The sequence below is a fragment of the Puma concolor genome, chromosome A3 (assembly GCF_028749965.1).
Source record: "Puma concolor isolate L17-30 chromosome A3, mPumCon1.1.hap2, whole genome shotgun sequence".
Taxonomy (NCBI): Eukaryota; Metazoa; Chordata; class Mammalia; order Carnivora; family Felidae; genus Puma; species Puma concolor.
This window is the reverse complement of record NC_141669.1, coordinates 109,271,393-109,296,744: the sequence shown is the minus strand read 5'-3', so window position 1 is coordinate 109,296,744 and position 25,352 is coordinate 109,271,393. Positions and strand designations below refer to the sequence as shown.

The 25,352-nt window shown below is 43.1% G+C and overlaps 1 protein-coding gene and 1 long non-coding RNA gene across 5 annotated transcripts in view; one reads left to right on the top strand and one right to left on the bottom strand.

Moving 5' to 3' along the window:
* The window catches only part of LOC147582649 (uncharacterized), a 38,336-nt gene extending 14,145 nt beyond the window's left edge, over positions 1–24,191 (bottom strand). The window contains exon 1 of the long non-coding RNA XR_015249378.1: positions 24,084–24,191. This is a non-coding gene — a long non-coding RNA (uncharacterized LOC147582649). The remainder of the gene's footprint in view (positions 1–24,083) is intronic.
* Positions 1–25,352, top strand: part of SHLD1 (shieldin complex subunit 1) — an 88,005-nt gene that overhangs the window by 42,036 nt on the left and 20,617 nt on the right. The gene's annotated exons all lie outside the window — the stretch shown is intronic.

Sequence of the window (25,352 nt, the reverse complement as noted above, 5' to 3'; positions counted from 1 at the left end):
GCTGCCCAGGCACCCCTCTAAGATTACGTTTTTTTAGTGGCACTCACCACCAGAGGACTGGAAAGAGACATCCAGAACTAGCTCTAATACGTTGTGTGGTGACAACAGCTACACTTGTGGTGAGCATAGCATAAGGTATAGAATTGTGGAATCACTATGTTGTACATCTGAAACTAATGTAACATTGTATGTCAACTATACGTCAATTAAAAAAAAAAGTATCTGGGGCTCCTGGGTGGCTCAGTCAGTTAAGTGACTCTTTCCCTCTCTCTCTCTGCCCCTGCCCCGCTCATTCTCTCTCTCTCCCCCAAAATAAATAAATGAACTTTAGAAAAAAAATCTAAAAAAAAAAAAAAAGCATTAGCTCTAATGTTCTTTTTCACCACTCGTGCTCCTTGGGAGTTTCTGTGATTCTGGAATCCATCTGTCTCTAAGAGGGAGGCTGCTTTCTCTGCTAGCAGATGAGCTTGACAGTTTGACTGTACTAAGTAAGCCTTTTCAACCTTGATTCTTAGCCTTAGCTGCACATTGGTATCACTTGGAGGGAGTTTTAATGATACTGATGTCTAGGACCCACCTCTAGAAGCTCTGATTTAGTAAGTAAGGAGGGCAGCCTGGGGAAATCAGAATTTTTTAAAAGCTCCCTAGGTGGTTCTCATATGCAGCCAAGCTTTAAAAACCCCTGCTTTAGTGCAGCGCTTTTCAAAATGTAATGTGTGTATCAGTCACTCAGGGATCTGGTTAAAGTGCAGATTCTAATTCAGTCGAGTATGACGTGCAAAGACCAGGGACACCTGAGTAAGACTGTAGAGCAGAGGTTGCCAGACAAATCTAACCCAAGGGCTGATTTTGCATAGCCTTTTGGCCCTTTACAGGAAAAAAATTTGCTGACTCCTGCTCTAAAAGGACTTTTTTTTTTTTTTAATTTTTTTAACATTTATTTATTTTTGAGACAGAGAGAGACAAAGCATGAATGGGGGAGGGTCAGAGAGAGGGAGACACAGAATCTGAAACAGGCTCCAGGCTCTGAGCTGTCAGCACAGAGCCCGATGCGGGGCTCGAACTCACAGACCGCGAAATCGTGACCTGAGCCGAAGTCGGACGCTCAACCTACTGAGCCACCCAGGCGCCCCTAAAAGGACTTTTGATAAAGCTCCCTATAACCACTGAAAAATCCCTTTTTAGTAATATCCCACTTTATAGGACCCATGCACCACTTTTTTTCCTATACTCAGGAATTTATTTTTATGTAAAAGTAATGGCATAACTGGTAGATTACTTGCTGGTAAACTTGATCCTTTCAAGGCTTGTTTGTAAGCTTGTTAGGGAGATTTTAGGGCAGCCTTTACGTATCGCTAGTCTGGCTTCCTACCGAGGTGTGTCCCTTTCTGGCTCTCTTATTGAATACCCCAGTTGTTCAACAAGGACTCTCCACTCTGGCTGTCAAAACATGTGTGTCCCCCAGCCCTGTGTGAGTTCTAAAAGGTGTCCAGGTCATAACTGCCCTGGCTTTGCCTGGCTTTATAGACTTCTGCTCTAAATACGCACAGCTTAGGGGCACCTGGGTGGCTTAGTCGCTTAAGTGTCCGACCTTGGCTCAGGTCATGATCTCACAGTCCGTGAGTTTGAGCCCCGCGTCGGGCTCTGTGCTGACAGCCCAGAGCCTGGAGCCTGCTTCGGATTCTGTGTCTCCCTCTCTCTCTGCCCCTCCCTCACTCATGCTCTGTCTCTCTGTCAAAAATAAACATTAAAAAAAATTTTTTTTAATGTACAGCTTAGTGTCCAGAGAAAGACTCAAAAGAATAATCTCTATGCTTATTTCTGGAGTTTTATCTCTGTGCGGCTTCCTCCTCTACAGGACTTGGCTTCATAAATTTCAGGCACCTCAAATTCCAATCTCTGTGCCCTGCTTAGATTCCCCCTCCTTGCACTGTGGTCCCTAAAGTGACTCCACGCAGAAAGTTGGGGCAGTCGTAGGCACATTTTACTTGCTTCCCTTCTCTCTCCTGAACTCCCTGTGTTCAATAACTGAAAAACGTTGTTTTGTCCAGCTTTCTAGTTGTTTTACAGCAGAAGGGCAGGTCTGGTACCAGTTACTGTATCATTGCTGGAGACTGTTTACTTGGATTTTTTTCCTTCTAATATTTTTCTACAGTAAGTAAAGGCAGGGGTCCTGTCACCATTTTATAGGTTCGATGACACAGAGTTGCCAAGAGTGCGTAAGAGGCTTGAAATCACACGCAGAGTTGGTAGGATGGCAGGATCCTGGATCACATGACTTAACCTTGCCTCACTAACCTAGATCCCACCTGCAGACCTACACATGCCAGTGGGTGTTACAGGCAGAGTCCAAAGCAGTGGAGAAAAGAGAAGAAAGGGTAAAACAGGACAGTGGTGGAAGCGCGGGGAGAGGAAAGCTCTTTAGCTGTCTATCGGGGTAGAAATTGGGGCTTCTGCAGTTACCCCAAGAGTTGCCTCAGATATCACTCACTGTCACTCATGACAATATAGAAATAATAGCCACCGTTGGCTCCATCCTTACCATTTTGCTGAGAGCTTTCAATGTATTATCTCATTTATCTTCGTGCTCTACCCAAAGAAGACACTATTATCCCTATTTTACAGATTAGGAAACTGAGGCTCAGAAAGGCTCTTCTCTGCCCAGAGACACAGCTGAGACTGCAGCAGTGCTGAGACTTGAACCCAGATCTGCCGACTCCAGAGCCTGTGCTCTTCATCACAGGTTGCCTTTCCCTGACTTGTTGTTGATTTGCCTGATGTTTTTCCTCCTTCCACCTCATTCCGCCCCTTTAAGAGTACATTTATTTTCCTCTGACTTTAAACTAATACATGTTAATTGTAGGAGATACTGAATATACAGAACATTAGAAGGAAAAAAAAAGCCATCTATACTCTCACCCTTATACGTATAATTATTTCCAGTCCCAAACGGCTTATTAACTGAAATACTCACCTTTGCTTTCATCAGTGAGTACCCAGTGAATGTGATTGATTTCAGATACCACAGGAACTACATAGAATATTTAAAACGTCACGTAACTTGTTAAGAAAGTCAGAGCTTTGTGTTTATGTGTAAAGAACGACTAGATCCCAGTGGATACACAATGAGGACTTGATCGTCTCTTTAAGTGCTTCAGGTGTGTATATGTTATGTTAAGTTCGTGGTCCTTACAGCTCCTTGCACTGTGCTATACCCATAGCCACTCAGCAGATACCCTTTGATTGATTGATAGGCCTTCAGAGATGGCAAGTAAATTCCAATATTCAGTGAGCACCTACTGTGTGCCAGGCACTGTGCTAATTCCTGCAAATGAAGTGTGAGCTAGATACGGTCTCTTCTATCTTGGAACTTACCCTCTAGCAATAGAAAACCCAAGAAATCAGCCTCTGAAACGTTCCCATTAGAAGACATTCTCCTACAGTGGTATTTTTACTAGGCAAACTTGGAGTTGTTTGTCATGGGTAGGCTTAAAAAAGAATAGTTGTGAAAGATCAGGCTAAGTTCATAAAATAAAGAAGGGAAAATGTTACTTGAGGCTGACATTCAGTGATAGCTTAGCCAGCTGCCATACTGTCTCACAGGGAAAGGTTTTATTTATGTCTCTTTTGGTCTTGTCTTCTTTTCATCTCCATGTTTGATGTATAAGCTTTAGCCAGAGCCTTTGATTTACAGTGTCCTAGAGAAAGAGACCAGGGATGACAAAGCCTGCCAGGCCATACCTAAAAGCCCCTGTGTTGTCCTAGATCGGAGCAGTCTGAGAGCTGCACGGAGGATTTCAGCAGGTGCTCAGGGAGAGCCTGCTGGGAAGGCAGCTCCCCTAAAGCCTCGTAAAATAAAGACCTTCCTAATCCTTCTTTGAAATACACAATTTGCTTGGGTATTGGATGTTATGGCAGCAATTTGTAGGCCTTTGAAAATTCTTTTACTATCTGAGTTCAATCAACAGAGAAAACTGAAAAATCCATTAATTATGAATATATTAAATAAGGGGCTTTAAAATTTATTGAAAATCTGTAGCCAACATTTTTTAACCTCTAAAATACAGTTTACTAAAACTATAGTTACTGTTATAACATGCTGGATATTGAGGGGTAGGGAGCTTAGGTATCTATCGGGAGTAATAACAAATTACCCCACGACTCAGTGGCTTAAAACAATAAACATTTATTATCTCATAGCTTCTGGGGGCAGAAGTCTGGGTGGCTTAGCCGGAGGGTTCTGGTTCAGGGTCTCATGAGGTTGCAATCAAGCTGAAGCCTTGACTAGAGCTAGAGAATCTGCTTCCAAGAAGATTCACTCATGGGACTCTTGGCTGGAGTTTTTGGCTGTCCACATGGGCCTCTTCACAGGACACAGGCCTCAAGACATGACAGTTGACTTCTGCCTGAGTGAGGAGAGAGAGACTTGGAGGGGGAGGGGTTCAAAACAGAAGCCACAGTGCCTTTCAAAACCTAATCTGAGAAGTGACAGACCATCACATCTGCCTATTCTATGGGTCACACAGACCAATCCCACTACAGCATGGGAGGAGACTACACAAGAGTGTGCATATCAGGAGAGGGCCATCCTTGGGAGCCATCTTGGAGGCTGGCTACCACATGGGCTATGTTAAGATGGAAAGTAAATTCCAATATTCAGTGAGCACCTACTGTGTGCCACAGTTCAGCAAAGTTCCATTTAAAAGTCTATCATGTTGGTTGTATCTTCTTGAGAGATATAAAAGTGAAAACCCAGAGCCATGGGGTTTTGTGTGTGTGTGTGTGTATGTCCCTAAGTCTCAGCCAATTGTACAATTCCTTGTCATATTATAGGGCCAAAGAGCTGACACCTGAGAGGCAGGAATTGATCACCAAAAGACTTTCGAGTTTGCGTGAATAAATCTCAACCTGAATAAGACCAGTGATCCAGTACAAAGGAGAAGCCCCATCTGTTTTGTTCACTGATGGGGGCACTGACCAGGCTTAAGTTGTAGGAAATCTGAGGAGGGAACCTTCCTTCAGTGCAACATCCTGGAAACACCTTCTCCAGGCCATGATCTGTGCTCCTTTCAGTGCTCATTTTCCAAAAGGGAAAGAAAGGGACCCAGTACCATCTTGTTCGTGGAGCCCTTCCTTTATTCTCCCCCATAGGAGACCTGAGGTCTGGTCTTGAGCAAGTCACATGCTTGCTCTGTATTAAACTCTGTAACAGTACCAAAGTGGTAGGACTAGAAAGCAAGGTAATGAGCACAGTGCGTGGCTAAGTCATGTTGCAACTGGCATTTTACCAGCTATTGTTCCAATGAAGAATCACCTGGGCATTCAAATGTGAAAGCTACTGGTTCCCAAACGGCCTTTTATTTCAACTCAGAGCCTTAAATGAGCCAGTCTTATGGCATGCGAGGGGAGGTACCTGATAATAGCAGTTTCTACAATAGCAAGTAGTCAGGGGGAATTCCCAGAACCTTTTGGACATCCTGAGCAATGTGCAAGCTATCTGCCTGTTTGCACTCAATGCTTTTTCCAAAGGGTTATGGTTGTACTGAGGATAATAGGTTTTCATTGTAAATACAGAAAAACTTCAAGAAGAAAACTTAGGAAGAAGAAACTCTAGAAGGAAAAGGGTGGAAAGAAGTTGGGATGGTGTTCAAATATATCTAATGATATATTGTCTTAAAACTTCACGTTAGTTTACTCTGGTTGGTTTGCTGTATTTGCTTTTGATTGTTTCCTGCTCATTTGGATATTTCATATGTTTTTGTTTTTTTATTTTTTTTAAGTTTATTTATTTATTTTGAGAGAGAGGGAAAGAGAGAATCCCAAGCAGGCTCTGCACCATCAGTACAGAGCCCAATGCAGGGCTCAAACTCACAGAACCGTGAGATCATGACCTGAGCCGAAACCAAGAGTCTGTCGTTTAACCCACTGGGCCACCCAGGTGCCCCTTCATATATTTTTAAAAAGCAATGCAGAGGAGAACACAGTCTCCTGTTTAACACCTGGAGGTAATCATTAATCATTGTTCCCATTTTTGTGATTTACTTGCGGCTATTTATTGTTAACCAAAGAAATACCACACTCTCTGTATGGTTTTGCATGCTGCCTCTTTTTCCCTCTGTAGAATAGGGTCCTAGAAGTGGAATGCCTGCTTTGAAGGGCATGCACATGTCACATGCACGTCTTACAAACAGTGCCACTGTGAACATAAATGTCCCATGTGTTTTGTGTTGCACCCTGCTCACACACACACCAGAGCCGACAATTCTGAGAAGAGGCAGGTTTGTGCTCTGTGTTAGGGAGCAACTGGGCTCAACTGTTCTAATCCCTTTAAATGACACCCAGCCAGATGTCACCTCCTCCCAGCCCCTTTCCCCACCCTTTCTCCTTCCACCTCCTCCTGTTTCTGACTGTAGGATCATTTCAGGTTTCTGCTGGGAAACTCACTTTTTGTGAGCCACCTTCTTTCAGCTGGGTGGAGTGTGGGTATGTGGCACCTTTGGGTTTCATGCTCTAGCTGGCCTTCCTCCAAGTTGTCCACTGGAGGTGCCCTCCTCGCCTTCCAGCATGTAGTGGATTGATAGGTGTGCACTTGGGGATTCTGAGCCTGCCTGCTGATTCTTTCTTGAGAATAGACTCCTGGAAGATAAATTACAGGATTAAAGTATTTGAGTCCCTTGGCCCTCTGGGAAAATGACACCTGCTTATCCTCCACCCAGCAGCCTGGGAAGGGGCTCATCTCCCCACATCCTGGTAATATTTACTCATTCCACCAGTATTGATGCCCACTGTGTGTCCTCACTGAGAATACCCTATGGGTTCAAAGTGTCATCTCATTGTTTTAATTTGCATTTATTTGCAAATCATTTATAATGAAATGTAATATTTTAAAAGCTGTGGCAATATACACATACTACATAAAATTTACCATATTTACCAGTGGCATTAAACTACATTTACGTATTGCATAGGCATCACCACCATCCATCTCCAGAACTTTTCTATCTTCCCAAACTGAAACTCTGTCCCCATCAGATGCTAACTCCCCATATCTCTTTCCCCAGCCCCTGGCATCCACATTCTGTTTTCTGCCTGTATGGATGAAATGCAATATTTTCATATGTATTGGCCATTCACATTTCTTCACCTATCAATTCTTTTAAAATGTCCTCAGCCTATATTTCCTATCGGGACATTAGTATTTTTCTCATGGAGTGGGAAGAGTTTCCTAGGAAACTTGAGAGTGACTGGATCAAGGATTTTTCGTTTTTTAAGCACTGTTAAGATTGGTGGGTTTTCTCTGCCTGGTCTTGATTCTGGAGAGATTTGCCTTCTTTTATCCCCTCCTGGTTTCTAAGCTGCGATCTCCCAACTGTTTCCTCTCCTTAGAAATGGGCTCAGTATTTTTTTTTTTTTACAGCTTTACTGAAGAAAAATTGACAAAATTGTATGTATCTAAAGTGTACAACAGGATAATTTGTTGTAAAATAATTACCAAGATCAAAATAATTAACACATCCATCACCTTAAGTAGTTAACTCGTGTGTGTGTGTGTGTGTGTGTGTGTGTGTGTGTGTGTGTGTGTGTGTTGAGAACACTTAAGATCAAAAAATGCCCTAGGCTTATGGTGCTTATACAGCTATAAAGCCAAGACAGTAAACAACAAAACTAGTAAATTAACAGCATTAATTTAATGTTATGCATTATATTGTTTTGCTGAAACTAAGTCACAGTTTACAACATGAATGTGACCTGCAGTGACAATATGTAAATAAATAATTTTTGAAAAAAGAGAGAAAGAGAGAAGGAAAGAAAAAGTGGCTCAGCAGGCCTCAGGGTGAGCTTTGGTGCCCCCACTGGTCCAGCCTGAGGCTGCTTGTTGCCCAGGCCTAGAGGAAACCGGGTTGTTTCTACCTCTTTGTTTTTTTTAATTGATTTTGAGGTTTTTTAATTTATTTTGAGAGAGAGAGAAACAGACAGACAGATGGGAAGGGGCAGAGAGACAGAGAGAGAGAGAGAAAGAGAGAGGGAGAGAATCCGAAGCAGGCTCTGTGCTGTTGGCATGGAGCCCGATGTGAGGCTTGAACCACAAACCTTGAGATCATGACCTGAGCCAAAACCAAGAGCTGGACACTTGACCAACTGAACCCCGCAGGCGCCCCTGTTTCTACCTCTTCTCAGGAGCACCCCATGAGCCCCAAACCTTGCTTCTTGCTTATTTTACCAGGAAATTCAAGCAACAGAAAAAGAACTTTCTCATGGCCCTGACACCTGCCCCTGTCCCCATAGGCCCCCATCTGTTAGAGTGGGTATGTTGTCTCTGCTCCTATTTAAGGCTGGTCCCTCCTAAGGTATGCTGTCCCCATCTCCTCTCTCCCAGTCACGTATATCACACCTCCACTTATCTCCTCTCTCCTGCATTATTGATTTTCCCCTCTTGACTGGCTTATTCTTAGCAACATAAAACATGCTGCAATGTCCCTCATCTTAAAAAAAGAAGTCCTCCCTTGACCCCATATTGCTCTTGGGCTCCTGCCCCACTTCTCTGTTCCTTTTTCCAGCAAAGGGCTGTGAAAGATGTGTCTAATTTGTCCATACTCACTCTCTCCCTTCTTTCCTTCCCAATTCCTCTCCAATCCCCCCCAGCCAGGCTTGTGCCTCCCCTCCCCACTCCCCACTGACCACCACCTCCCCCCGCACCCCCCACCCCCGCCCCCACATACACTCCACCACTGCTGTTACGAACTTGAGTCATGTGGCCACACTTGGCAGCAAAGGAGGCTGGCAATGCAGCCTAGCTGTGTGCTCAGAGAAGGGGACACAGGATTGGGGGTGAAGGGGAAGAGGGAGCTATTTCAGAGCTACTATGTTGCAGTTCAATGGGGCCGGATGTGAATGCACGCTCTCCTCCACGGGGAACCTTAACTGAAGAATGTAAAGAACACAGCGGCTATGAATAGCGCAGGCCCAGCCCGCAGGGGCAGGGCTGCTCTTTGTCTAGCGGGAGGGCGGAGCAGACCAGCAAAGGTGCTTTCCTCGGCTGGCTTCCGATCTTGACTTCAGATGATGAAAGCTGCTTTTTTTGTTTTCATGTAAAGAATTGGACTCTTTATTTGTGATATCCATTCACCTTGCTATTCTATATTTCTATCAGGAAGGCAGTTTTCTCCACTATCATTTTTTGTTTTTTATAAACAGCTTGAATTCGATCACGCAAAAGGGCTACAATTATACATTTGTTAACCAAGCACAACACATAGCTATTTTGCTTTACAACTTGCACCTAATATATCAGTACAGCTGGTTCATCAGTTGTCATGAAGGTTGCATTTTTTTTTTTTAGTAGCCCAATGCAGGGCTTGAACTCAGGACCTTGAGATCAAGACCTGAACTGAGATCAAGAGTCAGAGGCTTAACCAACTGAGCCCCCCAGGTGCCCCATGAAGTTTGCATTTTTTAAGGGAAAAATGTATCTAGTATCCAGGAACAATTTTCTGATGAAATCTCCAGTTTTCTGCAATGTGGACTGGAGCTTGTGTGTTTCCAATTTTATTTGCAGACCCTAAAATTTAGATTGCCTTTTCCAAATCCTCATGTTCAGATTGCATTTTTCAAACCAAAAATTGTGGATCAATCCCTGTGGCCTGTATACATATCTCCATCTTCACGGTCATCAGAGGCCTTAGCTTCCTTTCCAAAACCACTGGACTAAGTGGGGGAGTAAGTCTCCCATTGTGGATCTTTTTATTATTACTATTATTACTATTATTATTTGAGAGAGAGAGAGAGAAAGAGCACATATGAGCAGGGGAGAGGGGCACATGTAGAGAGAGAATCTTAATCAGGCTCTGTGCTCAGCACGCAGCCCAATACGAGCTTAACTTGAGGCTCGATCCCATGACCCTATGATTGTCACCTGAGCCAAAATCAAGAGTCACACAGATGCTCAGCTGACTGAGTCACCTAGGCTCCTCTCCCTTATGGGGTCTTTAAGGATGATTCCAGCACAGCCACAGAAATTACAGAGAGGCCTATGAGATGAAAGGGTCTATTGTACTCTCAGGGCCTAGAGGAAGGAGAGCCACGTGGGAGGAGCAGCCAGGGAGAAGACTCAACCAGGCTGGGGGGAGGGGGGGCACACCCCAGGGCAAGTGCCTTTGTGGTGGTCATGGAGGGGTCGACCAGCAAAGGTGGGAGGGCATTTTACTGGTGTGTTTGAGTGTCACTTGGTCAGCGTCAGTGGGGAGCAAGAAGAGGACCTGTAGCAGGGACCAGCCTTATCACACTGGTGTACCTGGTTGCCTGGACAGGTGCTCACAGCATGCTTGTGGGGGGTGTTGAGGCATCAGAAAAATGGGAACTTACAAAAATTAACAGCACATTTAGCTAAGCCACGTCCCTTCCAAAGTGCTTCATCAAATCTCTCCTTCTGCTGTACCCAAAAGGAGGGTGCACTCCTTTAAAACAAATGAAAGGATAAATACTCGCCATAGCGCCAGCTTTTCTTGGCTCCTGTTGTATGAATGGATGGAACGTCACTGATTAACAAGCGTCATCTGCCGGCCACCCCTCTTGCATGGAAAAGCTGAGCGTCCACACAATCACGGCAACCAGCCCTGGATGTGGAGTGACCAACTGTGGAAATGAACCATTCTCTGTAGTCCTATCTCTACCATGCGTGGGACCCAGCAAGAGGATATTCAGGAAGAACAGAATAAGGCAGGGGCTGGTCAGTACAGTTGTAGCTGTTATGCAACACCCCCCCCCCCCATGTGGCTGCAGGCCCCCAGCCGGCATTTTAGGAGCTTGTTATCCGATTCCTCAATACAGCCGCGGCAGGGCTGGCACGCTTGGCAGCCCACGGTGCAAATGAAAAATATAGGAGTCTGACTCAGGGAGCGTTTCCCTTCCTGTCTTTCTTCTGAAGGAAAGGAAAGTGATTGCTGTGGAAGCTATTTCTGATATTCATAGGAACATGATGGCCTGGCTCGGCTGGCCAAAGGAAGACAGACAGCCTCAGGAAGGTGAGGTGCCATTTAAAACCATAACGGAGGCACGTGCTGTTGTCACCTGTCTCTGGTGCTCCTCATCTCCCAGAACACTGTGCTTTTCATGATCTTATCTGCTGCAAGAAACCTTGTACAAACATCACTGATGGATATTTTCCTTGTGGCAGAACCTTTCATCTCAAGAACTGGTTATTATGCACCTGTCCACGTGGGAAGCATGGTTTGCATTTTCTGGGCCACTAGGGGTTGTGATTTAGGCACCATCGGAGGGAGCCCTGGGCTTTTCTTTATCGTCGGTGGGTGTGAACTTGACAGCAGGTTATGTTTCTGTGCTGTTCACGGTTCTCTTTTGTTGGTCTGTGATCAAACCATTTATTATTTTCAGATGGCGACAAAAAGTAATTAAACTCTGTTATCAAAGCTCCTACAGGAAAAATTATTTAGCTTTATCAATCCTCTGTAACCATAGCCCTCCTTTTCCCATCTTGAAGTAACTATTTGTATATGTTTTTTGATAATGTTTCTTAGGAATATAAGTGTAATTTTATAGCATGTGTGACTGTAATTTGTTCGGGTATGTTTTTTGGTTTTTGGTTTGTTTTTGTTTTTATTTTTGTTTTTGTTTTTAGGATTTCTTCCATTCTGATACCTTTACATGATTCTGCATTGTCACTGAGGCAGAGTTTGTGTAGGGTAGCAAGATTTTCTTCAAACAGCTTTACTTCAGCAATCTACACATGTGTCTGTCCCAAGAATTTCATCACCAGTGTCTTGCCTTCTGCAAAGTCTTAAATTCTGAAGGCCCCTTCTTTGCCCCAGCCAGAGTGGTCAGTCTAGCACAGAGGCTGAGAACTGGACTCTGGTACTAGACCTCCCTGGGTTTGAATCTGAGCTCCGCCACGTAAGTAGCTGGAACCTTGAGAAACTCACTGGGCCTCTCTGTGCCTCAGTTTTCTCACCCATTCAAGGGGATGCTTCATAAGAAAGTTTCAGGAGTTCAGTGAGTTATGTTAAAGCCTGTGGAATGGCGCCTGGCTCGGGGTAGGTTTCTCATAAGTGCTGTAGTCTGTGGCTAGTCTGTCACGCCACCTCCCCCATCACCATGACCTTCCGCACTCCCTTCCCCATCTCTCCCACAGGCGACTCCCTGTCTGCCTTTACCTCTCCTGCTTCCACCAGCACCTCCTCCCTGAAATCTTCGCTGCGCGACTGTTTCATTTCAGGTCCTAGGGGCGGCACAGATAACACGGTCCAACCAGGTAATTTGAGGAAAGCTTAATAAAGACAGCATGGGCAAAGGTGTGAGCATGCATGAGGAGACCACAGGGGAAGCACAGTGCCCAGGCCTTGGCAACCCCGAGAGAGCATGCTCACAGGAGCTGTGTGGAGAGGGCTGCCTGGCAGGGGCCAGCGAGCTTGGTAGAAGGATGCAGCCAGCCCATGGCAACTGCCCTCGAAGATAAGCAGGGAGGTAAGGAATCTGACCTCACCTTTTTCTCTCTTTGATTCTCCTGCCAAGCGCCACCCCCTGGTTCTCAGCTCCAAGACGGAGAGCAAAGACTCTCATCCATGCCTGCAGTGCATGGAGTCGCCTCCCAGGGCAGAGCAGGGCAGAGCCAGCTGGAGAGTGGATTTAGACCAGAGGAGCGGGGGAAAATACCAGCCTACTGCCCTGAGGCCCTGGTCTGCGGCCCCCACTCAGCTAGAGTCATGACCCCCGGCGGTCTGGCCTTCATACATCGCCCCTCGTGGAGCTCTGCCCAGTACCTACCGCTGTGGTCTCTAACCCTGCCACATGGCCAGTCTGCAGGCGGCTCAGCAAACACACCCGACCTCTGTGCCACTCTTCAACTTGTCACAGGGTGCCCTTCCCTCCTTCTAGGCCTGGAGAAGTGCAGCAGGCTTACAGTATCCAGTCCAGATACCCTTGCTCTCTGCAGTCTTCACTGCCTCCTGTTAGGTTGCCTGTTAGGCTGGCTCTGCATGTATCCGTGCTGCACTGCATGTGCTTTAGAGCCTTACCTGTGGGACTGCCTCCTCTATAGATTAGATCACCCTCTCTTTTTTTTTTTATTAAAAAAGATTTTTTCAATGTTTATTTATTATTGAGAGGCAGAGAGAGAGCATGAGCAGGGGAGGGGCCGAGAGACGGGGAGACACAGAATGTGAAGCAGGCTCCAGGCTCTGAGCTGTCAGCACAGAACCTGATGCGGGGCTCGAACTCATGGACTGTGAGATCATGCCCTGAGCTGAAGTGGGACGCTCAACCGACTGAGCCACCCAGGTGCCCCTAGACCACCCTCTCTTTGAGGAGAGACTGCGCCATACTCTTCTCTGCATTCCTTTGTGGTGCCTCCAAGTGGTTGAAATAAAAATGCTCAAAAAGTCAATTGCATTGAAACGACTAGTTGGAAAGATGCAATAAATACCACTTAACGTGGCTAAAGGTGGTGTTAGTTATGAATAATGGATTCAGATTTTTTTTTTAATTTTTTAAGTTTCTTTATTTTTGAGAGAGAGAGAGAGAGAGAGGGAGAGCACCCACGAGCTGGAGAGGGGCAGCTCTGTGCTGTCAGTGCAGAGACTGACACGGGGCTCGATCCCATGGAAGTGTGAGATTATGGCCTGAGTCAAAATCCAGAGTCAGACGCTTGACTGACTGAGCCACCAGTCACCCCTGGATTCAACATATTTAACACTGGCTAAGTGTGTCATATCTTGTGCATAACCAAGTCACTCTCTGACCCCCTGTCCCCGCATCCAGCTTTAGTTGCTGTCATATTCTTTGGGGGCACCCTATACGTCACTGTTTAGAATTTATCTTTGTAGTCATTTATTCCTTCTAGATGTTCTAGATCTTTAGCCCATGAGGACAGGGACCATATCTGTGTTGTTCTTCACAGCATCTCCAAACCTTAGAACAGTATATGGTGCACACTAGATCCTTCACAAATGTTTGTTGAATGAATAAATGTGTTGGTCATAATACCCATGACATGTCATAACTTCAAGATTCCAGCAGAGTGGGGATTCTAGTTTCATACCCTTCAAGTCATTTCTTGTGTCTCGAAGGGGTCATTTCTTTACGATCCTCCCCCCTCATCATTACAGGAGCCACCCTTTCCACTTGTACAGGAGCAGTCTTGTACCAAGGACAAATTCCCTTTTCCTTCAAACTCCATAGGGAATATAATGTGTTTGGGGGAATTGTTTTTTCTGAAATTATCCTATTTCTCATTTCTCCCCTGGTTGTGTTTATTTGTAGTTTATTAATCTGATGGTGCCAAATAAAATATATTTGATTGTTATTTGGGCCATTTCAAACCTATTCAGTAGTCTTGAAAATGTGTCATAGAGCATTATCAAGTCTTGTAATTGAAAATTGGCATCATTTTATCTTATTGACTATTGTGACAGTCTAACCAGATTTTATTATGAATGAATGACTTCAGGGAGTTCTCTTTAAAGGTCACAAATGATGATGTTTAATATCCTCAAAAAAGATTACTTTTTGGAAACGGGAAGTAGCAACACAGCCTGGGAGCCTTAATTTATTTAAGCTCTATCATTGCTCAGTAATCTTTTCATCTGCCGTTTTTCTGACGTTTAATATTCTGAAAAAAAAAATGTTCTGGAGAGGAAATTAAACTTGAGGTTTGAGATAACAGGACTCTTTACAAAGCTTATATACTGGAGATATTAGAAAAAGATCCTGATTAAAAAAAAAAAAAGCGGTTAATTTTAGAGGGACTAAGTTGGATTGTCTAAAGTGAAAACCTGAAAAAATTGGACAGATGTACTTCATAAACTTGGAGAATATTAACTGTGGGGCCATGTTGTAACAGGTTTTACTGATGCTTCTGTTGTAAACTAGTTGCCTCTTTTCTGCCTGACAATGGACGTTTAAGTTTGGGGGTTTTGTGACAGAAGCAATTAAAAGCTCAACACTGTTATATTTTTCATTAATTTACCAGTGAGTGGTTGGGTTTATATAAATGATTGATTTATTTTGAAGATAGTTGCAGTTCTAAGTTGTGTTTTACTAGACAGCTTGTCCTTCATAATATAATTTGCCTTTAACTACAATATAATTTCTTCCACCCTTCTGGTTATCGGCCTTTACTTTAGGAAAAAAATAAGCATAGGCAATATCTTGAAGATAATTTTTTAAAATGTATTTATTTATTTATTTTGAGAGAGAGAGAGCATGAGCAGGGGGAGGGGCAGAGAGAAAGGAGAGAGAATCCCAAGCAGGCTCTGCGCTAACAGCATAGAGCTTGATTTCATGGCCTTGAGATCATGACCTGAGCTGAAATCAAGAGTCAGATGCTCAACCGACTGAGCCACCCAAGCACCCCTGAAGATAATATTTTTAAGGTGATGAAAATAAAATGGTTTGGGAGCTCTCAATCTTACATGACAGAAGGTCAGATTTGGACCAGGTTTGATATAGAACATCCTAATTAGAGCCAGAAACAGGCAAAAGCAGTGATGGGCCCTTAATACTCAGATAAGCAATATCTCCAAAAGCCAAACATTGATATCCTGCAATCCAGCTTTTCTGCTCCCAGATACATACCTAACAGAAATGCATTCTTATGTTCATGGAAAGACGTGCCCTGAAACAGCCATAGTGGTGCCAGTTATAACAGCCATAATTAGTTCCTACCCAAATGCCCATCATCGGTAGAATGGAGAAATAAGTGGTTATGTATTCATGTGGTGGAATACCATACATCGTTGAAAATGAACAAACTGCTACTCTATATAACAGTGAGATGAGTCTCACAAAAATATAGGGTTGAGTGGAAGAAGTCAGATGCCAAAGAGTACCCACTGTATAATTCCATCTGCTTGCAGCAGAAAACAGACAAAGCAATCTAGGTGTTAGAGGTCAAAAAGGCAGTAACCATTGGAAGGGTAGTTGCCGGAAGGGGGACATGAGAAGGGCTCCTGGCACTGCTCTGTTTCGTAATCTGGGTGCTGGTTAAACTGGGTCTGTTCAGTTTGTGAAACGTACTAGAGCCATTATTTAGGCACTTTTTTTATATGATATAATTTAATAAAAAGTTACAAATGTATCAACTTGCAAATTGGACATTGCTGTAATTTTCCAAGCTGACTCATTAGAAAGGCACAAGTATACAGTGCCACTCTGACAAAGGTTCAAGGGCACACAAGTACTGTACTGCACTGTCTTTAGGCAGAACCATATTATCTACCAAATGAAACCAAGTGAATGCGACACTTCAACCTAGCCATGATTTTGTTTGCGGAGAACCATGGGAGCTTATCCAAACCCCCAGTTCCTTTAGGGGCCAGCTCTGGTGTTCCAGTTCAGTGAAATCTTTATGGCACCTCTGACCTCTGTTCTCTTATAAGCTCTGATCACAGCCACCATCGGAACCAGGTTAGAAGTTAATAGTACTCTAGGCGTTTTGTTTCTTTTGATTCTTTCTCGACTGCGAGTTTATCAAGGCCACCAGCTCCACCTTTCATTTCTCCATCCGGGGTCAGGCATTTGTGGACCTTTGATAAATATCTGACAAATGACCATTGCTCTTGAAGACACAAGAAGATGAACAGAGGCTCTGCCTAAGGCAGAGCAAGCATTTGCTTTTTTTTTTTTTTTTTAATCTAATTTTTTGTCAAATTGGCCAACATACAGTGTGTACCGTGTGCTCTTGGTTTTGGGGGTAGATTAAGTGGCAATAACTGTGTTGCTTTGAATCATCTCAATTTGATTTCTCAAATCCCTTTGATATCTTTTTCTCTCTCTTTAACATTTTCTTGTTTACATGGTTGGAAATTATGAAAAAGCACACAGAAGTAAAAGAGAAACACCCATAATCCTTCCTACTCCGAAGAAAAACTCTTCTACTGTTCTGCTGTGTTTTTTCTTTTGCTTTTGCTATAATGCCATTGCTTTCATTCTCCCTCCCCCTCCCCGCTGCTTTCTTTCATTTCTGGAGAGGGATGGGAGTGAATCCAGGATAGAAACTGCTCCACTTTTTTTTTTTTTTTTTTACTGCTTCACATTTTTAAAGGGCACTCAGGTAGGTTAGAAACTAGGTGTGTTACTGCCTCAGTTTTCCTTACTCTCCATATATGAAAGTGTGACTTAGCTTAAGAGCTGGGCTTTCATGCCTTGCTACAGAATAGTATAGCAGAAGATGTAACTCAGGCTTCTCTTATCCCCTGCTTAAGCTTTTTAGATTAGCTTGGCTGGTGCATGCATTATACTCCAAATCTCTAAAAAGAACTTAGAGTTTTTTCCAGGATAGAACTATTATGTTTACTAATATTACTGTCCTCAATCTCATCCCAAAAGCAGGATGAGAGCTTTTAAATGTCTTAGACTTCAACATCTTTCAGACCCTGAAAATCCCATGAATCCTATTTCTCTGCCTGAGAATCTGAACAAAAGAGTTGCCTCTCCAGGTAGCCATTTCTGGGCTTTTGTCCTGGGCTGAGATGTTCTTTCTGTTTCTGGAACCAGAGGGTGATCACCTTCCCTCCATCAGTGCTGTGTGGCTGACACGCCTGTCTTCCTTGTCATGACCTGGAGCTCCCCATCTGTCATGTGCCCGGGTACACACGCCATGTGGTGTTTGCACTCTTGCTTTTTCTCCTAAAATAGACTCCTGTGCTTCTCTCCTTCTTGACTTCTGGCTTTTCCTCCAGACTCCTCAAAGCTTTGTCCCTAGTTTCTCTTTAGACTCCTGAAGTATTTAAATAATACTCATTTAAATGAGATTATTCATTGGTAAGAAGAAAAATCACCCCCATAATACTGACAGTCTGTTTCTCTTGACCTTTAAAACAGCTTAATAGGCACATTGTTTTGTTTGTTTAGCTCCGCTCTGGTTGGACTCCATGTGACATTTGCATTATATCTAAGCCTGTACTTAACTGTGTTGCTATAAATGATTGTCCTGATCAGAATCCATCTAAAGGGAGTCCCCTGCTCTATAGTGTGTATGTGTGACAGAGAGACAGAGACAGGAAACAGAGAGAGAGAATAATTTTAGAAAATATAGTTACCAAAATAGTTATAGAAAAGAGAAGAGAATGGACATAGTTTGGATTTGCACCTTTACCGTTTCCATCTTGACTAACTCTTGGCCTATGTTCAGTTACCTGAAGTGGCTCTATAATCCTCATATAAGATGCCCCTGCTGTCCTCGGCCTTGAGGAGACAAGACTTCACATGTGTTTATACTTGATGCCCTTCAAGTTGGTGACCCTTGGAATGCAGACACCTGCTGAGGGCAAGTTCACATTCAAGACGTGATGTTTATGTTCCTATTGGAAAGGCAGTGCTCAACGTTTGGGAAAGCAAATGGGCAATTCCCACCCATGTCCGAGCCTTCTCTTGGAGGCCCAGAACCAAGCTGCCTGCCAGGAGGGAGGTGTATGTATGGTGGAGGCTTTCTGCCTCTGGGTGAGTGGTTCTCCTATCCTGTGAGTCCTTTTCTTCAAACATGAGTTTCTGAAGTTAAAAAAAAATTTTTGATAGAGAAATTAACAGTGTATAACTTTTATGCAGAGGAATAACTGGGAACAGGATCATTTCTATCATGATACAGAAAAAAAAAAAAAAATATATATATATATATATATATATATATATATATATATTAATTACAGACTTATCCAGCTGGGTTGTGTTCTAATTTGACTAATTCTTTGAGTAAAATAGCTTTCTTGGGGTTTTTTTTTTTTTTTTGGCTTTCTCATTTTTAAATTAAAAGTAACGTGTAGTCATTATGAAGAAAAATCTACTGAGTATAGATGGATGAGAAGGGTAACAATAATGAAAACAACAGTTAGCATTTATCAAGCACTCAGTCGTGCTTCCCCATTTTGCTTCATTTCATCCTCCTCCAGTTCTGTGGGTGAGGTACCACTGTGCAAAGGTCTATGGCAAAATAAATCCGGTTAATGTTTTTAACCCTCCCATCTTGAACTTATTGAAAACCAAGTCCCCCTTTTCATGAACACCTGCTGCCATCTCTCAGGACGCAGGTGGCGTTCTGCAGACACTATTCGGAAAAGGAGAGGTCAGTGGTCTCACCAGCAAGGGCCTGAACTGGGACAGACACGCTGCCTCCCTCTACCACCTACCGGCTTTCAGATGCTTCATGCTAGTTGTGTTGATGGTGATTTAATGTGTCCTTCCACACGAAAACCTAGAGCAGGATATTCATTCATTTTTTTCTGGTTCACTAAAACCAGTTGCCTCAGCCCTGGTGTCCCACGAAAGATAGGACAGGGACCCCGTGTCTAGGAAGTCACAATCGGACAAGAAAACAGCCACACACAAGCTTTTAGTAGTGCAAGGAAAGAGACGCCGAATACCATGTCCTGAGCACTGTGGGCCCTGGGGGAGGGCCCAGCCAGCTCCACCTGGGGAACAGCAGAGGGAGGGGCATGGGCACAGGGTCCCCCAGGAGCAGTGGAGTCTCCAGGTGGAGAAGGCCAGCCAAGGGAGAGTTGAGACCATATTTGGCAGCGTGCAAGTGGCCAGGCTTTGAGCAGGATGCCCAGTGAGGAGCACAGATGGTGTTTAAAGTCAGCTCTGAGTCACTCTTTGAAATTACAGAAATTCAGGGAGAAGGATTTGGAAGCCCTCCAGCCAGCTCTGTGACCTTCTAGTCTCTCAATAACCATTGGGTCTAGCTCATAAATGGGAGCTCTCTATAAAATTGGAGGATATAGGAAAAGTGGCAGAATGATTTCAAGAGAAGAAAAGGGTTCTCGTGCCTTAGTCTGCGAGCCACTGGGTTTACCATCACTCTCCTGACTGGCTTTTTACTGGCGAGTTGCCCGCCTGTCCAGCTTTGACCAAGGTCCCAGTGCAGTGGCTTCTCAAGTCTTGCCCCATCTCCACAAATGACTGGATAAAGGTTACATAAAACCCCCAAAGCAGGGCCAGAAGGTACTTGGCTTCTCAGTGTGAATGTGCTTAAGATGGGAACTGTATTTTCTGTCGAATGATTTTTTCGTTGCCTTGGCAACTCCTTGGGTTTTTTTTTTTTTTTTATGCTTTTGATTTCTCTCAACAACATGAGCTGCTTCCTTTGATTTAGCTCAGACGTGTGCACAGATTTCTATCTTATTCAGAGTCTCAAGCGTGTTTATGAGGTATAGATTTTTTTTATTTTCCACAGTCTTCACAGGGTTGAACAGTGATAAATAATTTCACATAACCGTTAGCCTGACTGATTAAACACAAAAGGCAAGTCATAGTGATTTTTTTTGTTTGATGTCAAATACTGTAAAAATGATTCAAATTCATTTTTATAAGATATCGCTAAATATTTTAATATTAGGCTTTTAATAAAGTCTCCAACAAGGTCTACGTGGAAAATTGTTTCCATACATTATAAATGCACATGGTTCCTTCTGTCTCCGCTTTGCTCATGGGCTCGGGCCCCATTGGCTTCCTGGTTGGTTCTTATCCTTGTTAAACCTGTTTCCATCCCAGGGATCTTCTGTTTCCTCTGTCTGGAACTTAGCTGCTCAGATACTGGCATTGCTTCCTTCCTTGTTGCATTCATGGCTCTTGTTAAATGCCACCTCTTCCAAGAGGACTTTCTGGACCTTCCTGTCTAAAACAGGATCTTCAGAGCACCCAGGTGGCTCAGTCAGTTGAGTGTCCAACTCCTGGTTTTGGCTCGGGTCATGATCCCATGGTTCATGGGTTTGGCCCCACGTCAAGCTCTGTGCTGATGGTGCAGAGACTGCTTAGGATTCTCTCTCTCTCCCTTTCTCTGTGCCCCTCCCCTGCTCATGCTCGCTCTCAAAATAAATAAAACTTTAAAAAGTTAAAAAACAAAACAAAACAGTGTCTTCATTCATTGTTCTGGCCAGTTTGGAGATGAGGGGATCCATCTCTGGAAAACCTGAATGAATTATCAGTCATCCTATACAAAGCCCACCAACCTATAAGCTGGACATTAGTTTTTTCATGCCACACCCTTAAATTATGAACATATAGCCAAAAATCACCAGATATTTGCAGGAATCCTCCATCACAACACATAGAGACTCAGACTAATAAGAAATGAAGAACTTGGAAGAAACAGAGACAATGATGAAACAGAAGAAATACATACACCCACACATGTACACATGCACAAAACAGAAAATGGGGCAGAGGAAATCATCATGGAAATAATACAAGAAATTCAGGAGAGTGAGAGTGACAGAGGGGACACCTAAGCCAATAGCTGGGGGGCAGGCCTGGAGAGCAACCTAGTCAATGGCAGCAGAAAGGTGGAGGGCTCTCAGGGGGAGGTGACCAGGAGTGCTGGGGAATCAAGAGGCTGTCCTGCCAGTTTGACACAGGAAAAATGATACCAAGAGGCTCTTTGAGGGTGTGGGTAGAGTTAGAGATGGTTACAAAGCCAAACAAGCAAAGGCAGAAAAAAAGAAATAACTATTAACTACAAAAACAATAATATTGTACAATAAAGGAAACATTCTCTTACTACATTTAGCAGTGATCAACTTTATATAGTTGTAATAACATAAACAGTGACTGTGGCTTTAATAAAAAATCGACATAACTGTATTTAGAGAATGGGGGAAGGTAAGCCTCTGTGTACGTGTGCGTGTATGAGTGTGCACCTGAGGCCTGAGGATATGAACATAGAATGTGGATATGAACATAGGACATCTAAAACCGATAAACTACATTATTGTTATATTAATTAGATATACAGAATTTTTAAAACGAGAGGGAATAGCAAGTTGAGACGTAGACTGAGGAATGGGAAGGAGGCTGGGGGAGACAGAGCACTATTGTTCATTGTAGACTTTTAGCCTCATCTGACTTTTGAAAGCTATGAGCATATATTACTTTGATAACCAAAAATTAGTTAGGAATTAAAATATAAGCTTCAAGCAGCCCTCTGGCTGTGCACATGTCTCTGATAGAGTTTGATGTGTATTTGATTAATATGAAATTTAGTCCAGCATGTGGCTGATGTCCTTGGCTGGTAGGCCTATTTGTTTAAGCAAGTCCATTTTCACTTGCACACAGAGTAATTAACTCAGACTCACTTTGTTGGAAGTCATGCTGAAGACATTTATCATTTCTTTCTACACCATGGAGGTAGATTGGACTATGGCTCGGGGTTGTTGCGGCTGTATGCTCATTAAAACTGGAGTAGATGCACGTGGCACTAAATTGAACTTTTTAATTACTGTAGATTTAATGACATCCCTCTGCCATGCACTTAATCTTCAGCAAATATTTACCCTTCCCAAACTGGCAGATTTGCAATTTATAGCTTGTCATGTCAAATGAAGCATTTTCTCTTTCCCCTGCTCCTAGAAGGATCTCTGTTCAAAATTATAATCATTTAAAAATAGCTGACACATTGTCTTTGTGGGGAGCTTTCAACATTTCCATCTTATTTGGAACTGACCCTTCTCACTCCTCTCAATCTTTGTATTTATTGATGTATTTATTTTGGATACAGTTTAATGTTTTTATTCTGTTATCTGGGTCATTTGCATAGAGCAATGGGTGAGTAGGGGGAGGGAGGGATGGATGGATGGAGAGATAGATGAAAGATGATAGATAGGTAGGTAGATAGATAGATAAATAGGTAGATAGACTGAGAGGCCAAACTGTACTAAGTGTGTGTGGAAATACAGTTTCAGATAACAGAGAATACATCACAAGCTTTAGTCTTAAGATTTCCACTTCATAAGAGCTATGTAGTAGCTTTCCAAGAAGAGGCTAAATAACCATCATTCTATTACATCAACATAGTTTCCCAGACTTTATGATGAAAGTGGAATTAACAAGATGTTCCATTAGAAAGTCCTGAAATAACTTCAGGATACTTGTAGATATTCTTTTAATTTGTACCATGGAACTAATGTGAGGAGCTGCAGCTGGAAGCCCGGTTATTGAAGCCTGGGTATGGATGTCGTAGGTCACTATTTGGTCATAGAAACTTTTCGACAACCCTCCCTTGTCAATACTTGAGAACACTTCCCAAACCAAAAATAAAATGGTCAAGTAAATTAATATATTTTTGAATTTTTAAGATGAGAAACTATGAGACCTAAAATTCTAGAGGCGATGTCAGGATCAATGAGTACATCGATCGAAAGTTGCTCGTTATGACATAAGCACGAAAATTTGTACGTCAAGACTGGAGGCCCCACAGCCATGAGCTTGCCTGTGCACCACATCATTATCCTCTTTTTTGCCTTCTTAGTGTTTGGGGCCATACTTCCTAAGTTTGAATCCTGACCTTGCTCCTTACTAGCTCTGTCTTTGACCAAGTTTCTTAATCTTCATGCCTCAGTGTCATTCTTCATGAGTGTATCAGCTCACTCAATGCCTATTCCAGCCTCCTCTTCTTATAGAGTATGGAAGTTCCCCCTTTCAGAATCTCTTATAGCTAGTATTCTGGATGTGAGTTATATCTGCTAATCAAATGCATTCCCATAAACATGTGGATTCAGACCTAGATTATGTAGGAAGAGGGATGGGGCATGGACATTCATTTTTAGCTGGGGTGGATAATGGCAGAGGCAGCATGGTCTGGAACTAGCAACTTTAGTGATGGCTTCCTGATTGGGAAGCTTACAGGTTGTAGCAGAAACTAACTTGGAGCAGCATCTGTAGCAGCTCTCTAATTGTTTAGCTTTCAAATAATGATAGAGCCAGCAGCCTCTTTGGCTGATTTGAGTAGTAATTTGTAAAAGCTCAGCCTAGAGTCCGTTTGTACAGCCCTTCCAACAGCAATATATACTATGGTATACTTTTTTTTTCATTTTTAAAAAATGTTTATTTATTATTGAGAGACAGAGAGACACAGCATTAGCAGGGGAGGGGTAGAGAGAGGGGGAGACACAGAATCCGAAGCAGGCTCCAGGCTCTGAGCTGTCAGCATAGAGCCCGACACGGGGCTCAAACTGCAAGATCATGACCTAAACCGAAGTTGGTCGCTTAACCAACTGAGCCACCCAGGCGACCCTGGTATACTTCTTAAGTAGCCAAAGTGATTTACATCGGCTGCACCTGAAGAGTAAGAACAGTCCACTTACCTTATCGAGTTGTTGAGTTAATAAGAAAGCATTTACAGTGTTTAGAACATCTGGCGTGCTTTTTCTTTTTTAAACGTGCCTAGGACTTTTTCTGGCCCTAGTCAATGGTACACCTACAACCATAATAACCAGATATTTATTAGCTTGTTTGTTTGTTCATTCATTCATTTATTCATTCATTTATTCATTCATTCATTTATTTATTTATTCATACATTCATTGAAACAAATATTTGCTGAAAATCTATTCTAATCAAGAGTTGCCCAGCTGCCCTAGGATAGTGGTTATCAACCTAACCGAACATTAGAACCTTCTGGGAATCTTTTTTTTTTTTTAATTTATTTTTTGAGAGCAAGAGTCAGAGTGTGAGTGGGGGAGGGGCAGAGAGAGAGGGAGACACAGAATCTGAAGCAGGCCCCAGGCTCTGAACTGTCAGCACAGAGCCTGGCGCGGGGCTTGAACCCACAGACAGCGAGATCATGACCTGAGCCGAAGTCGGACACTTAACTGACTGAGCCACCCAGATGCCCCTAATGTTTATTTATTTTTGAGAGAGAAAGAGCATGCGAAGTGGGGAGGGGCAGAGAGAGAGGGAGAGCGAATCCCAAGCAGGCTCCGTGCTGTCAGCACAGAACCCAACTTGGGGCTTGAAACCAAGAACCATGAGATTGTGACTTGAGCTGGAATCAAGAGTTGGATGCTTAACCGACTGAGCCACCCAGGTGGCTCTATCTGAGAATCTTTTTTAAAAAACTTAATTTCTGTGCCACCTCTGGGACTTACTGAAGACAGGGAGTGTGTGTGTGTAGATATTTTCTTAATTGAGATACTATTTTCATAAAGTACACAAATTTTATGTTATAACTTGGTGGATTTTTCCATATGTATACACCCAATTAACCACTACCCAGGTCAAGATACAGAGAAACAGAAGTGTTCATGAAAGATTTATTGTGTGTATGGATTTGGGGGAGCTTTTTTTAGAAGCTGAAGTTTCAAATGCCTTTGAGATTTTGCCACTCAGAGGTCAAAAAAAATTTAGTCCTCTGGAATAATCAGTATAATCAGGTTACCTTTCCCTTTTATTTTTCATAGTCCTCTACAAGTTTGTTGTCCTTTCTAGATTTATGGAAGAAAACTATTTCATTTATACATGAAATGAAATTAATTTGAGGACTTTAAATAAGAGAAAATTGCAAAATATCAATAAGGCAGTAAATATTATCAGTGGTAACTTTGTGATTCAAAACCTCTGACTCTGTTTATCTT